The 15,968-nt window shown below is 35.9% G+C and overlaps 1 protein-coding gene across 1 annotated transcript in view; it reads right to left on the bottom strand.

The window, feature by feature from the left end:
- Positions 1-15,968, bottom strand: part of MYOZ1 (myozenin 1) — a 250,276-nt gene that overhangs the window by 130,187 nt on the left and 104,121 nt on the right. The window lies entirely within an intron of this gene.

The following is a 15,968-nucleotide window of genomic DNA, read 5'->3' as shown; positions in this document are numbered from 1 at the left end:
CCAATCTGATCTACTGTCGAAAAGAAAGTAGACAGTGCCATTACAAAATATATTATATTCAGAAACTTAAAGGATAATACAAAATATTATTAATCAAAATATAAACCTTATGAATTAGTAGTTGTATTTAAACTAGGTTAGTTTGTCCAGCACTATATATACTGACAAAGTTAGGTAGCATTGCTTATGTTTTGGTAAAAAATATATGCATGACTGACTTATACTGCCAGACATACTTGGAGAAATTAAACCAGGGCAAACCATATTTAAGCTGTGAAATATAAGGCACAGTTAACTGCCTTTGAACATCTAAAAGATTATCAGCCTATGTGATTTGTTTAAAATATATAAAGAATTCCAGTCATTTCTAAATAACAAATAAAAAGCTGCAAAAACAATGAGAGCACGGTACATGAACAGTTTGAAAAAGTGTTTTCCAAACTCCTTTTCAGTCACTACATTTTCTCTTACATTGATCAGAAAGTTTCTAGGCTTTGAGATACTTATGAATGTAAGATGAAAACTGAGTTAATAAGCTATAAACGGGAAAAACAAAAAAATATGCAACATGTCAGCATTCAGATTTTTACATAAACATCGGACTGGAAAAACATTTGGAAATTAGCCTGATTTTTTTTTTGCAGTGGTTAAACAGACAATATGAAATATCATAAACTGGATATAGAATATTTTTTAAAGGAATTCCTGAATAGCAAGGCCTTAAAGATGCAACAAGATGTTACTGCATGACAGAGCAGGTTGCCAACCAATGTCTGATTTCTTGTCACAAACTGTCATAAGGTGCAGCATTCAGAAGTGGGGAGGGACCTCAGGCGAGCAGCTCACAACGTGTCATTTTCAGAAACTGGCTGTGTCCTTGTCATAAGTATTTATCTATTTTTAACTGGGTAAGATAATGATCCAAATACCCTTTCTGGCCACTACTTAGGTTAAATAGACTGCTACACAATTACATAAAGTAAGCAAATTTAAACTCAAGAGTCAAGTAGCAAACGCAATGTTACATGGCAAAATGTTTACACAAATCTCTTATATAGCACTGTTTACATTATTTTTCAACCTGATGACATGACTAAAAACAGCAAATCATGAATGATTCACACTAATGATTAGCAAAGAACTAGATAAAGGTAGAGTTAGCTGGGAAGGATAGGATGAAGCAGCCACTGGTCTTCTCTCTCTCTCTCTCTTTTAAAAAGAAACATCTTTATTGAGCTATCACTTATGGCACAGGCAATCATACAATTATATAAATGAAAACAAACCATACTAACATATTTTCAGTTGCAACCATTATACATCACTTATAATATATACAAGTATTGGCAGTCAAACATTGCATAGCTCATTCAATTCCTACCTTTCCTTATACCTCATTCCTCCCCAAAACATTATTCTGCATGCACTGTTCCCATGAATCCCATTTTTGTATGTAATTTGCTCCTACCCTTTTCTAAAGATCCCACTTCCAGTTCTTTTATCTTTGTTACTATGTCCACTACTTCTAATACAGTTGGTTTGGACTTTGATTTTCATTTTCTAGTAATTGCTTTTTTGGCAGCCACCATAATTAAACTCAGCAAGGCCTTACTATGGCTAGACAATCTGATTCTGTATCACAGATAAAAAAATTATTTCTTTAGTTACACCAGTTTGCTCACTCAATATTTCTGACAGAGTAGACTGCGGGAATTTTTTAAAATCTTCCATTTCATTACACTCCTAAAAATATGTTCTCAATTTGCTTCTTTCTTCCCTCTCACACCCCCAATTCATTCCACCTGAGGAAAAATTCTTTGGAGTCTACTTGGGGTATAAAAATACCTATGCAAATATTTCCAAGAAAATATCCTAAATCCCCTAGACTTAGTTACATATTTGGGAGCCATACATATATCATCCCATTATTTATTTGTGAATTGTTTATCCTGTCTCCCTTCCCAATCCTTTCTAACCTCCTCTGATTGGTTATAGTTATCATGCAATATTGTATATGCCCTACTAACTATCTTTTTTTAATAACAGTTTATGTTCTAGATTCTACTAACAACTCTACCAATGCTGGTCTTTCACTTAGGATCCCCCTATTTCTTTCTTTTTGCCTGTATTTTGAAAGCAGTGTCGAGCTTGCAGTTTAAATGAATTCTTACCCTCTTCCCATTCTATTACCTTTCTTTCTCTAATTATTTGGTCCCAATACCTTGGTTCCTTTGCCATTTTTCTCCAGTAAATTTCAGCCCCCCCTCTTGGATATTATCTGTACTCCTAATTGTAGTCATTCCTATGTTCAAAATTTCTTTTCTTCATTCTCATGTTGGCTTATTTCTTAGAATACTGTCTGCAACTTTACAAAAAAAATATTCTATATGGTTATTATTTTCCTTAAGGATCTGCATCCAAAATTCCTTGTCTTTCCTTGTTTCTTGAGCTTCCCTCTGGTTCATCACTATCCCTTTCCACTTTGAATTATAGCTTACTGCTTGTGATCTGTATAGGAGCCTAAACGGTGTAGCTCTGAAATACACCTTCAAATCAGGTAATCCCAAACCACCTTGTTCTACTGGAAGGATCATCTTATCCTACTTGACTCCTGCCCACTTCTCCTCTAAGATAAAATCCTTCCTCTCTTTATTAATTGCTATCCACAGTATCTCTTCTGGTTGATAAAATATACCTGACCTGTCTATAAAATTAAAGGGACTAAACATTTTCACTGCTTGTATCTTACTATCCATCTCCATAAAGCAGAGCTTCAGATTTCTCAGTTTGTGTATTATCTTTTATTTAGTCTCTTCCCACGCAACCTTAGCTGCCATAACAGAAGCATTTTTAATCCATACTCCTAAGTACTTCATTTTATCATGTCCACATAAATATGGGTATTGCTGAACCAGTTCATGTGTGGGTACATAGTTTATATCTATTGCCTTTGTTTTATCTTCATTAATTTTGTATCTCAAAAAGACTTGAAACTGTCTCATAATGTTCCACAACACTGAAATGTGTTTTTCTGGTTTTATTAGATATAAAATAATATAATCTGCAAATAAAGCCAATTGTTCTTGATTACCAAGCCAAGTATATCTTTGAATTTCTGAGTCTCTTATTTTCTTTGTCAATAGTTCTAAATATAACACAAATAAAAAATGGAAAAAATGGATACCCTCCCTGGTTCATCTGTTCAAACAGAACATATCAGAGGGGAAGCCTCAACTTTAATTGTCACCCCTGATTCCTCATATATCCTAGAAATCAACTTTAGTATTTTATCAGGGAATGCAGTTGCTTCTATTGCCCTACACATAAAATTCCAGCTTACTCTGTTGAATGCTTTCTCTGTATCACAACCCACCAACAACAGTAGTATTTTCTTATATTCTGTTTTTCTCTGTATCATCATTGTTTTATTAATGTTGTCAAATGTTTGCATCCCCTTCACAAAACCACATTGATCTATATCTATCAGTTTTGGTATCTCTTTTGCCATTTGTTTATCCATAATAGACACAAACACCATATAATCAGGGTTTAGAATCAAAATGTGCCTATATGAATCTAGATCTGATGTTCTTTACCATCCTTGGGTATTACAGTCACCACCTCTTTCTTCCAGGATGTTGGTGCTTCTCCTCCTTTTAAAATAGTTAAACAAGCCCCTCCATATCCTTATCACTTTCTTCCCTCCTAGCTTCCAAACTTCCACAGAAACACCATCTATTCCTGGAGACATTCCTGTAGATTGGTTATACATCACCATTTTTATCTCATTACCTCCTATCCTCACTTTTAGTAATTGAGCTTTATCTGCCTTTAACCTTGGCATATTTAACTTTATCATAAACATTTTCATTTGTACTTTTTCTTGAGGTCCACATTTTTCTGCTTTATACAGATTTTCAAAAAATGTCTAAAAATATCTAATACCTCTATAGGATCTCTAGTCATTTTCCATGTTATATGTTCCCTAAGCTTGGCAACAACCTTTCTACTTTGTGTTGCCTGCGCCAATGTGCTAAAAGTTTTGTGCTCTGGAGTTATTATCAAAAAACAGTTGCTTCACAGCAATTTTTCCAAACTCATGCATATTATCAATGTAGTCCCTTATTTTCTCTTTAGAACTCAGCAATTGTGTCACTTCTTGTTCTGTAATATTTCCCCTATTCTGCAATATCTTAACTTTTGTAAATCTCTCTAAATAATTATTGTTACTTCGTAACCATATCTCTTTTTCTTTTACTTTCACCCTATTTTTAAACTTCACTTTAATTTTACCCCACTCTCTAGCTATATATTCAGAAGAAATTTCTATCTTCCCTAATAATCCTTGAATCATTTCCACTACCCATTCCTTAAATTCCTCTCTGTCTAACAGATAGGTGGGGAAGTGCTAGTGTCTCATTTTTATTTCATTACCCTGCATTTTTATTTTAGTTATTATTGGCAAATGATCTGAAATAGGTATAGGGTGCATATAAAAACTTTCAATTAAATGCATGTTCCTGTGAAATATAATTTCTGTCTAGCTGAGCCCACTGTTTGTACCTTGGGAATAATATGTACATTCTCTCTGAACTCCTACTGCTTATTTCCCAACTTCCTTATCAAATATTTTCAAACATTTCTTAAAAAATCTACCCTCTTTTGTTATATTTTCCCTTCTAGGTCCCCCAGATACATCTTCACTGTTGCAAATCAAATTGCAGTCCCCACTTATAAGTAATATTCCCTGCTGAAAGCTGATTATTTCTCCCAGAGTTTTCTTAAGCTCTGTTATAGCAATTTTAGGTAAAATATAAATACATGCCAGCATAATCCTCCTCCCTTGCCAGTAGTCCCTACAAATCTACCATTATTATATTTCCCCCTTCTATCACTAGTGATATTCCTCTTGCAATTAATATAAGTACTCCCCTTTTTCTTTGCCCCAGATAGTCCACTGAATAATTCTAAATTCCTTTCTTTATCAAAGTCACATGCTCAGTTCTTTCCAAATGTTTCTCCTGTAGAATAGCTATTTGCTCTCTGCATTTTTAATATAGTACACTACTCTTTCTTTTTGTATATATTGTGAGACCATTCAAATTTAAAGATAATATGGAAAGTGTTGTCATTGTGATAAGAAGTTATTATTCCCACTTGTTATGTATAATAACTTTTTGTAATATCTAGTTTCAGCTTTTGAGTTACATGCATACACCAATGTTTGGCAAGTTGATTTTTATAAAGTTGCTTCTTGTAATATCCATTTGAATCTATATATCACATCTACAAGACTTTTTGTTTTAAAGAAACCCCTAAAAAAACATGTCAGAACCCAATAACTTAATACAAACATAGAAAACTATATACATCTACAAATAATGAAGTTTAACACTCATAATAATAACAATTATCCCAGACTGACAGCCACACTCACAGGCTTGAATTGACCTGTAATGAAGGTTATGCATGTTAAGATGCATGGTACAGCCTGTGCTTTTGCATACATTAAGTGCTGTCTGATTTGGTTTTATCTTTATTTCTCTCCCAGATGAAGAAAACAGCTGGAATGCTTTCAGAAAACAATATCTCCTAGCTATTGAAAGAAAGAAGTATTCTATTTTGAGTGCCCCTTTATCAAATTGTCTTCACAGAAATGTGACAGCCCAATACACAGTTGCTTTCTGCTACAAACTTCTCATGTTGCACTGTGAATATTTATTTGCTAGATGAGTGTTTTTCTTTATATTCAGTGTTCTTTTATTTACTGTTTTCCCTTAATACTTATTAGATCAAGCCAACAGCCATAATCCAGTCATCCCCCTAAGCAAAAGCAAGAAAAAGTCTATCAATTTTGCTTATATCATGCTCTTTTGCCAGGCTTCCTTCTCTTTTTAAATTGTATTGCCTACACTTCTTAAAACTAAACAAGAAGAAAAAATAAGGAAAAAAGGGGTACCTGTTTTCATTAGTATCCTTATTACACATGAAAACAATTGAAAAAGCTTTACTTTATAGCATGCATGTTTTATAAAATTACTGATAAGAACAAAAATTGTTTTACTTACAGTTACACCTTTCCTCTTCCTTCCCTGTATCCTCGCCTTAATGTTCTTCCAAACATTAATGACATGAAGTAGAGCATATGCTCTGGAGTCCCTACAAGTTTAACAAACTAAAAGAAGTCCAATATTTCCAAGTCTACATTTTCCATCATATTTCTCAAATGTAATTGATGCTTTGTAATCCCATATTTATTCATTCATTTTTGAATTGCTGTTGACTGCCCATCTTCCAAATCCAGTGTCTGGTTCATTTCCAATGTACTTCTGGTTCATCAAGCTAACTTCTGTGTTTTTTTTTCTGTCTCTCATATGCTTTTCTTTGGAACACTGGAAGAGGTTTCACTGGCATAACCTCTCTATGAACTTTATAACCAGAAAATTAAGAAGCAGAATCTCTTCTTTAATAGCTCACTTTTTTGGACAAACTTTTGTATTTTTCTCCTTAGCAAGTTCTGCATCAAAAATGACTTTGACTCTCCAGGAAAAACATTCTGAAGATAGCTAGATACAATAGCTTGAATCTCATACCTGCTTCTTGACATTCCCTGATTGTTTGAATAATTTTACTTCTCTTCTGCCTGGTGTACAGTTTCCACTAAACACACTACTGTCTCCAACTTTTAGGACTTTGTCCTTTTGCCACAGTTTTGCCAGAATCAGCTCTTTCTGCTGATATAATTGTATCTTTACTATTTTTGAAATCATTTGAAATCATAGAAATCATAGAAATCATAGATTAGTACTAGGCTAACTGCCCTTGCGAGCCATTTTAAGCCTAGCCAATTATCCCTTATGAGACTCAAACCCCCCACCTGCCTTGTGTACAGACAAAACCCTTAACCAACCTCCCAACCCCCCTCCCAACTAAACGGCAGAAGCCAAGCTAATAGCTAATCATCCTTTGTGAGACTCAATCCCTGCACTGTGTGTTTGTAAGGCAAACACCTTAACCATTAGGCCACCCTCCCAAGGTCTTGGCTGTTTTCCCAAGGTTTGGAGCACATGCACAGTGTGCCCTTTCAAGTAACAGTTCCTACTGTGGAATACCAGTCCAGTTGCTTATTTGTGGTTTCATAAAATTAATACAGTCTTTTCCTTCTAGTTTCTGTGGTACAGCAGAAAATCTCAGGTTTTCCCTATGTGCTGTATCCTCTAATTCTACAATTTTTTGAAACATCTTTTCTTGAGTAGTGTCACACTCAGCCAGGCTTCTCTATTTGGACCGCTGATTTTTGCAGTTTTGTCAGCACATCTGAATATACGTTTAAATATTCTTACATTTTTTCCAGCCTTTTGTTACTTGAATTGATATACTTCTTCAGTGTTTCATTTATTTTAATTAGCTCTGAGCACATTTTACTTATTTTTTGGCTAAATTACTAGAAGTCATGTCTTGCATGCACCACGTACATTGACATTATTATCGAAGATGCTGCCATAACTAGAGATCTTGATGGATTGCTGCATTAATGATGGCTTCTGGTTCCTTGCCCATAATTCCTATAACCTTTCTTGCTTCCCAGGCTGTAAACATTGTTTACCAGGAAGTAGATATCTCAAGGTGTCAGATGATTCAGCCAGTGATGAGTCACATTTGGGAATGTCAGAAAAGGAACAACTGGGGGATTTAAGGAATAGGCAGAAGAGGAAACTGGGGAGCAACCAGAGGACAAGCCTGGGATGGGTAGAGAGAGGGGCAGGGAAAAAGAAAAGAAATAGGATGTGGGAATACCCTTGAAGGATTGCCTGTTTCCTCGTTTATTTATTCATTCATTTAATTAATTTTATTAATTCATGTTTAATAACCATTTTCATCTATGATCCTGGCAATAAGTACTTAAGTTACAAATACATTATATTTGTTTATTTGTCTTTGTTAAGTGACTTATTAGACTGGTCTTAGGACCATTTTTAGTCACAAGCCAGCACTGAGACAAGCACAGCCATGTATAGCAGATTCATATAATAAAGGCCTAATATAATCAAATTCCATATAATAAAGGCTTAAAATAATCAAACAGATGCATTCAAATGGATACAGCAATGTGATAGCATGACGTATAAAAGGCTTGTACATACTTGTGATGAAAAATAAAGATCAGCTTAGGGCTCCTAATTTGTATGATATAAGTTGAAATGTTAAATCACTACCTTTACTTATGAACAAATATAGTTTTACCATATTGTTGCTTCTATATAACAGGTACTCTTCAACTTATATACACTTCAATTGACATTGTAACAGGAGGACATTACCATGTGCTAAGCAATGACTGGCATTTACAGTTTAACGATGTATGCACCTGTTTACAAGTATTGTGTTTCAAATGATGATAAAGATATGTCTGTTACAATTTGATGATTATTAAAGATTTTTATGGGTATTGTAGGTGTGTTTTTGTCTAGAGAGTAGGTTTAGGTGTATTTTAGGTATCTTACGAGTTTTGCTCTAAATAGCTGCTATCTTTTTTGATATCTGCAGAGAGAAATGGTTTCAATTGGCTGGAGCTATTTCAGAAAAGCTCTTCTTTCCAACTGCAAGACAGAAGGTGTAGTCTCTATAGAGCAAGTATGTTTCAGCTTGTGTGCTAAGGTAGTATGTAGAGACTTTAACAGTTTATTAAGAACAAAAGGTCAGTATTTATTGCTCAGTATCTTAAAGATAAGTGGACATGATTAGTGTGGCTCTTACTGGATGTGGAACCAGTTTTGCTTTTTTAAGGACATCACAGTGGTGTTCATTTCTTGGAGCTAGTTTGATAAATACACAGTTAACTGTTTGCCCTTTTTGTAAGAACTTAGTATTATAGGATTCATTAAGGGTTATGATCAGGAGCTGTGTTTGAGACACAGGATAAGTACTTGAATAGTTTGTGCACACCACGATCAAAAGGTGTAGTGGTTAAAAGTACAGTAACAGATTGTAGTTGTTTGTTCAATTTTTTTGTAAATAGCTCAGAATAGAATTTAACTGAAAGAATACAATACATCACGAGGTGCAGGTATTTATTGTGGAATACCAAGCTGCCATTTAGGATTGATGTTGTTAAGGGGCTACTTTTGATTGTTTGTTAGATGCTTCGAAAAATGCAGTAGCAGTTCTAGCAGTACTAAGTGTCATGTGGTTGTGAGAAAACTAACAAAAAAGTAGACTGGAAATTTTTTATAGCTGTTTTGGAATTTACACTGTAGAGGTTCCTGATATATGAGGAAGAATGTCATCTGCATACAGCTTAATGAATGACAGGAGGAATACAACCAATAATATGTCATTTGCATATACTGTAATAGATGGCAGAAGGAATAATGCCAGAAATATCATTTATGATTAAAGAAAAAAAAAGAATAGGATAATGCATTGATCTTTAGAATATGGCTGTTGAGAAGACACCTTCATTGAAAGCTGGTTACCTGTCTGTACTTTGAAGGTTCTTTGATTTAAGGTGGTCCTAAAATCAATTTAACTTTTCAAAAACAATTAACCCTATTTATAATGTGCTACTGAGACTGAGACTGATAAAAGTACTTTCAGAAAGGCAGTACTTTTCCTCTGAAATGTAATTTTTTATTGCTTATAGTGTACATGGTAGCCAGTCTCCTGGTCTGCTAGGCATTGGTTAAAAGACCATCTTTGCTGATGTTACCAAAAGCTGATTGTAAATTGCTTTTTCAAATATTTTTGTGATTAGACATTGTATGTCACAGGGAGGAAGGAATTTTTAATAATGGAGATAATTAAAGAATACTTAAACTGAGGAGACTATTCCCTTTGTCAATGTAAGGTTGAATATTTGTGTCTGAGTTTTATCTATGGATGAAATGGTTATCCTGAAGACATTGTTGATTCCATTTTGGTTTGAGTTTGTTATCATATATATTTTCTTAAGTTGCCTTTTAAAGTGTCTTGTAGAACTGTGCCTAGAAATCAAATGATGGAGGAGTTCCAGTGCAATACAGGATTTGTTTGAGGAGAATGAGGAGGTTTTGAGGGCAGTTGTCAGTTAATAGCATTATGGGAGTGAGAAGGCTCTGGAGGATGTCAATGCTCTGAATCTCTGAAGACTGAAAGGGTCCATGCTTGGGGCAGAGTTATGGTATGGTTTTAAAGAAGAAAGTCATTTCTTTAATAACTTCCAGAATGGCCAGAGTTTTGAAACCATCTAAGATTACATAGTTCTAATGTGCATATATTTAACCTGTTTAATATTCCTGTTTATATGTCTGCCTAAAAGAGAGAGAAAAGTAATGTGAAGAAAGGAATTTGTACTGATTTTTAGTTTGACTCCTTGCTTTTAGCTTTCATAAGCTGTTTAAGAGTAGGAGTTACACAAAGACAGCACTGCCTTTTCAACCATTTTGTGTAGTTGCAAAGTGTTTATCAATAATAGGAATGATAACAGTGTTAAATATTGATTGGGAACTGTTTAGCAATGATAAGAGTGTTACATATTGATAAGGTTTGGGTTGTGTCTTGTGTTTCACTGTAGATCTGACCAAGCTAGACTGTCTAAGATTTGCTGAACATGCACTCTTTGGCTTTAGAAAAGGTTCTTGAAGTGATATTTATTGGCTTGCTTTTAGGGGCTTTATATGAAAGAAATGTTTGCATGGAGAGGTGATAGCTGTGGGTATTAGGGAGACAGGTAAAGGTTTTACAACTATGCTGGAAGTTAGTTATAGGTAAATTGAGAAGAGGACTTTTGATGGTTGAGGGGTTGGATTAGTGGGAGATCTATTTAGCTGAGTAAAATGATTTATAAACATAAACTGGTTGACCTTTTTTGTCCCAGAAGATCAGCATTATTGTTATTATGTTGCATCTGTGGAACTGTGTGTGTGTCCAGTATGGTGTTTTCAAAAAAGATACAGAATGTAGTAAAAAGGTACAAGTAACGTTATGTGGCTGCCTATTGAGTACTTAAGTTACAAGCAACATGGGAACTCTGTTACAGGATTTTTTACCTAATAATGTTTGTATTATTTTAGCATTTTCCTTACTAGCTGCACAACACTGCCTCCATTTTTTTCACCTGGCCAATTACTCAGGAATATGTAGAAATTGCTTTGCATTAAGACAAAAGGGCATATGCTCATCAGATGCTGTCTTTGTAGTACTGTGGTCTGGAAAGTGGTGGGTAATATATATATGGAATGAGGAAGTACAGAAGACTATACAGGCAAAGAGGTTAGCAAAGAAGAAGTGGGATTGTCAGAGAAATGAAGAAAGTAGACAGGAGTATAAGGAGATGAGGTGCATGGCAAAGAGAGAGGTGGCAAAGGCTAAGGATAAGGCATATGAAGAGTTGTATGAAAGGTTGGACACTAAGGAGGGAGAAAAGGACCTGTACCGATTGGCTAGACAGAGGGACCAAGCTAGGAAAGATGTGCAACAGGTAAAGGTGATAAAGGATAATGAGGGAAACATACTCACAAGTGAGGAGAGTGTGTTGAGGAGATGGAAAGAGTACTTTGAGGGGTTGATGAATGAAGAGAATGAGAGGATGATGTAGGGATAGGGAATCATGAAGTACAATGGATTAGCAAGGAGGAAGTAAGGATAGCTATGAAGAGAATGAAGAATGGAAAGGCTGTTGGCCCAGATGACATACCTGTGGAAGCATGTGTTTAGGTGAAATGGCAGTGGAACTTTTAACCAGATTGTTTAATGAAATCTTGGAAAGTGAGAGGATGTCTGAGGAATGGAGAAAAAGTGTTTTGGTACCGATTTTTAAGAATAAGGGTGATGTGCAGAGCTGCAGTAACTACAGAGGGATTAAATTGATCAGTCACAGCATGAAGTTATGTGAAAGAGTAGTTGAAGCTAGGTTAAGAAGGGATGTGATGATTAGTAAACAGCAGTATGGTTTCATGCCAGGAAAGAGCACTACAGATGCGATGTTTGCTCTGAGAGTGTTGATGGAGAAGTACAGAGAATGTCAGAAGGAGTTGCATTGTGTTTTGTTAGACCTGGAGAAAGCATATGACAGGGTGCCTAGAGAGGAGTTGTGGTATTGTATGAGGAAGTCAGGAGTGTCAGAGAAGTATGTAAGAGTGGTACAGGATATGTATGAGGGTAGTGTGACAGCGGTGAGGTCTGGGGTGGGAGTGATGGATGCGTTTAAGGTGGAGGTGGGGTTACATCAAGGATCAGCTCTGAGCCCTTTCTTATTTGCAATGGTGATGGACAGGTTGACAGGCGAGATCAGACAGGAGTCCCCATGGACTATGATGTTTGCAGATGACATTGTGATCTGTAGTGAGAGTAGAGAACAGGTGGAGGAGACCCTGGAGAGATGGAGATATGCTCTAGAGAGAAGAGGAATGAAGGTCAGCAGGACTAAGACAGAATATATGTGTGTGAATGAGAGGGAGGATAGAGGAATGGTGAGGATGCAAGGAGTAGAGGTGGCGAAGGTGGATGAGTTTAAATACTTGGGGTCAATAGTTCGGAGTAACGGTGAGTGTGGAAGAGAGGTGAAGAAGAGAGTACAGGCAGGATGGAGTGGGTGGAGAAGAGTGTCAGGAGTGATTTGTGACAGACGAGTACCTGTAAGAATGAAAGGGAAGGTCTACAAGAGGGTAGCGAGACCAGCTATGTTATATGGGTTGGAGACAATGGCATTGACAAAAAGGCAGGAGTTTGAGCTGGATGTGGCAGAGTTAAAGATGTTAAGATTTGCACTGGGTGTGACAAGGGTGGACAGGATTAGGAATAAGTATATTAGAGGGTCAGCCAGGTTGGAAGGTTTGGAGACAAAGCCAGAGAGGCAAGATTACGTTGGTTTGGACATGTGCTGAGAAGGGATGTGGAGTATATTGGGAAAAAGATGCTAAGGATGAAGCTACTAGGTAACAGTAAAAGAGGAAGGCCTAAGATAAGGTTTATAGATGTGTTGAGAGAGAGGACAGGACATGCAGGTGGTTGGTGTGACAGAGCAAGATGCAGAGGACAGGAAGAAATGGAAACAGGTGATCCGCTGTGGTGACCCCTAACGGGAACAGCTGAAATAAGATGATGATGATGATATATATATATATATATATATATATATATATATATATATATATATATATATATATATATATATATATATATATATATGTAATATATAAAACAAGAAACATATTTATTGAATTTTTAATAACAACATAGACAATTGCATATATATATATATATATATATATAAATGAAAAGAAACCATTCTGACATATTTTTAGTTGCAAACATTATACACCACTTAAAATTTACAAAGTAGTTGTCTGTCAAACATTACATAGCTCATCTGATTCCTGCCTTCCTTTAAACCTAATTTGTCTACCAAAACATTATTCTGCATGTATTGTTCCCACAATTCCCATTTTTTCCATGTAATTTTCTTCTACCCTTTTCTAAAGATTCAACTTAAAGTTTTTTTATCTATATTACTATATTCACTACTTCTAGTACATTTGGTTTAGACTTTGATTTCCATTTTCTAGTAATTGCTTTTGTGGCAGCCACCAGAATTAAACTCAGCAAGGCCTTACTATGTCTAGGCAATTCCAATGCTGTATCACAGCTCAAAAAAATAATTTCCTTACTTACCCCAATTTTTTCACCCAGTATTTCTGGTGTCACATTGCCAGCCCAGCTATCCGGAATTTTGTGACTTGTTATATGTCATTTGTGAATACCAGCATGATGCTATTGCTTGTGTTACCAAATGTTTTAGAACTATATGTTATGTGTATATTAAACTACTGGTACAGAAGTTATGTGTTGAACAGGGTTTGTACAGTACTGAGCTTCAAGGATGTGTCCACAGTATACCACACTGGAAAAGAACAGAAATGTATATAAACTATATACCTCCGCAAATGTGTATGTTTTAATAGTAGAAACTGAAACATACAGAGTTAAATTGCAAAACTTTAAGAAAATAAGTTGAAATTAAATTGCTTTACAATTGTGCTATAAAAGTTATCTCTCAGTTTCAGTGTAGCAGACACAATGTCTAGAGCTAGAAGTTTTTGTATTGTCTTGGAAGAGAAGTAATTACTAGGTTTGAGATGCAGAAGTGTTTTGCTGCTTTATGACTTCCTAGCAGCTGCACAGATGTGAGCAAACATCTGAGAAATATGTATTTTTCACACAGAGATATTAAATTCTGGTCATTTCTGACAAAAGGGGTTTAGCTTGGAAACTGAAGTCAGGTGACAAAAAGTGATGTCATCCAATCTAACCCAGCAGTAATATTTGATATTAATTTAAGAACTCTCTCAGAGAGAGACTGAGCATTTTGTATTTTGTCTTTGACCTGGGAACATCCACTCATCATCACTACATCTGCACTTGCCTTGTAAGTAAGCTTTTTAGGGCATAATAACTCTTTTCAGATTCAGATAGGAGTATAGTAAAGTATAGCTTAGATGTTTTCTTTATTTATTTGAGACTGTCCTGCAATGTTGTTTTAAAATATTTCCTGTGATTTTGAACTCAGAAGTTACTGTGTTGATTTATTGAGTATTTCCTTGTTCTTTTATTATTTATTGTTAAATATATCCAAACCTTTGAATTGTGGCTGGTCTGTTTAGAGATATTTAAGCTCTTAGCATACTTGCATATGTATTTCGTGACACTGTACAGGCCACTCCTAAATAGCCTTGCTCTTGGTTCATAGGTTCATAGGTAGGTACTAGTCTATCTGCCCGAAGGCATTTATAAGCCTAGCCAGAATGTGTTGGCTTTTGCCTCCCCCTTAGATTAGTTCCATGTGCCTCTGTCCAGCAGAGCCATTGAAGTGATCCCCGGGGTAAACTTTCTGTTTCCCATCCATTCTTCAAGGTTTCTTTTGAAGAGTGTTAGCAAAGAGCTGTCAGACTACCATTTGGATTAATAGTAGCATTACACAGTAGGATTGGACACCCTTTGCTAAGGGCCTTAAGTAGCTGATAAGTAGTGGCTGGTGGCAGCTGGAAATACCTTATAGTCTAGGTAGAAGGGCCACAGCTAGTAAATATATGCCAGTTTTCCCCAGGTGTGTGTGTGTGTGTGTGTGTGTGTGTGTGTGTGTGTGTGTGTGTGTGTGTGTGTGTGTGTGTGTGTGTGTGTGTGTGTGCGTGTGTTTGTATATAAATCAAATCTCAAAGCGTGTGTGTTTCAACTACTTGGGCAGGGACATGAAGCACTAGTTGGACAGAGAGGGTGCTGAAGGTCTTAGCTTCGCCACTCAGCTGAGATCTCAACTCTATAGCTGTGCTAGTGGGAAGTCTTACTGGGGATCAGGAGAAAGAGGGAGAAACCAGCCCCAGTCTGACTGTGATCTCTGTGTGCTCTTAATGGAAATTGCACTTTACTGTGTGTGTACTTGTCATCCTCCCAGTGTGTACATTACCTACTGTTGCCAGGGGTAAGGAATGAGGCTCCCTGATTACTGGGCCAGTGTTGGGGCATCACATCTGGCACAGTAGTCTGTAGGGAATGTTTAAACTCTGTCAACTCATTGCACTCCACAAAAATATGTTCCTAGTTACTTATTTCTTACCTATCACACCTCCAACATGTGCAATCTGCCTGAGGAAAAGTCCTCTGGAGCCTGCTTGTATTATATAAATACCTATGCAAACACTTCCAAGCAAAGATCCTAAATCCTTTGTACTTTGTTGCATATTTGGGAGCCATAGATATATCATCCCATTGCTTCTTTGAGAATTGCATATCCAATCTTTCTTCCCACTACTTTCTAACTGCATCTGATTGATTCCTATAATTATTGTGCAATATTTTATATGCTCTACTAATTATCCCTTTTTTAACATCAGCTTCTCTTTTAGATATTGTGAGCAATATTTTATACAAGTGGTGATAGGTTGTTAGGCTTGATTTCTAAATATTTGCTGTTAAGGTTTGTAGAGTTGGTTGGT

The sequence above is a fragment of the Protopterus annectens genome, chromosome 14.part0 (genome assembly GCF_019279795.1).
Source record: "Protopterus annectens isolate FY-2018-M chromosome 14.part0, PAN1.0, whole genome shotgun sequence".
Taxonomy (NCBI): Eukaryota; Metazoa; Chordata; order Ceratodontiformes; family Protopteridae; genus Protopterus; species Protopterus annectens.
This window is presented reverse-complemented; position numbering and strand designations above follow the sequence as displayed.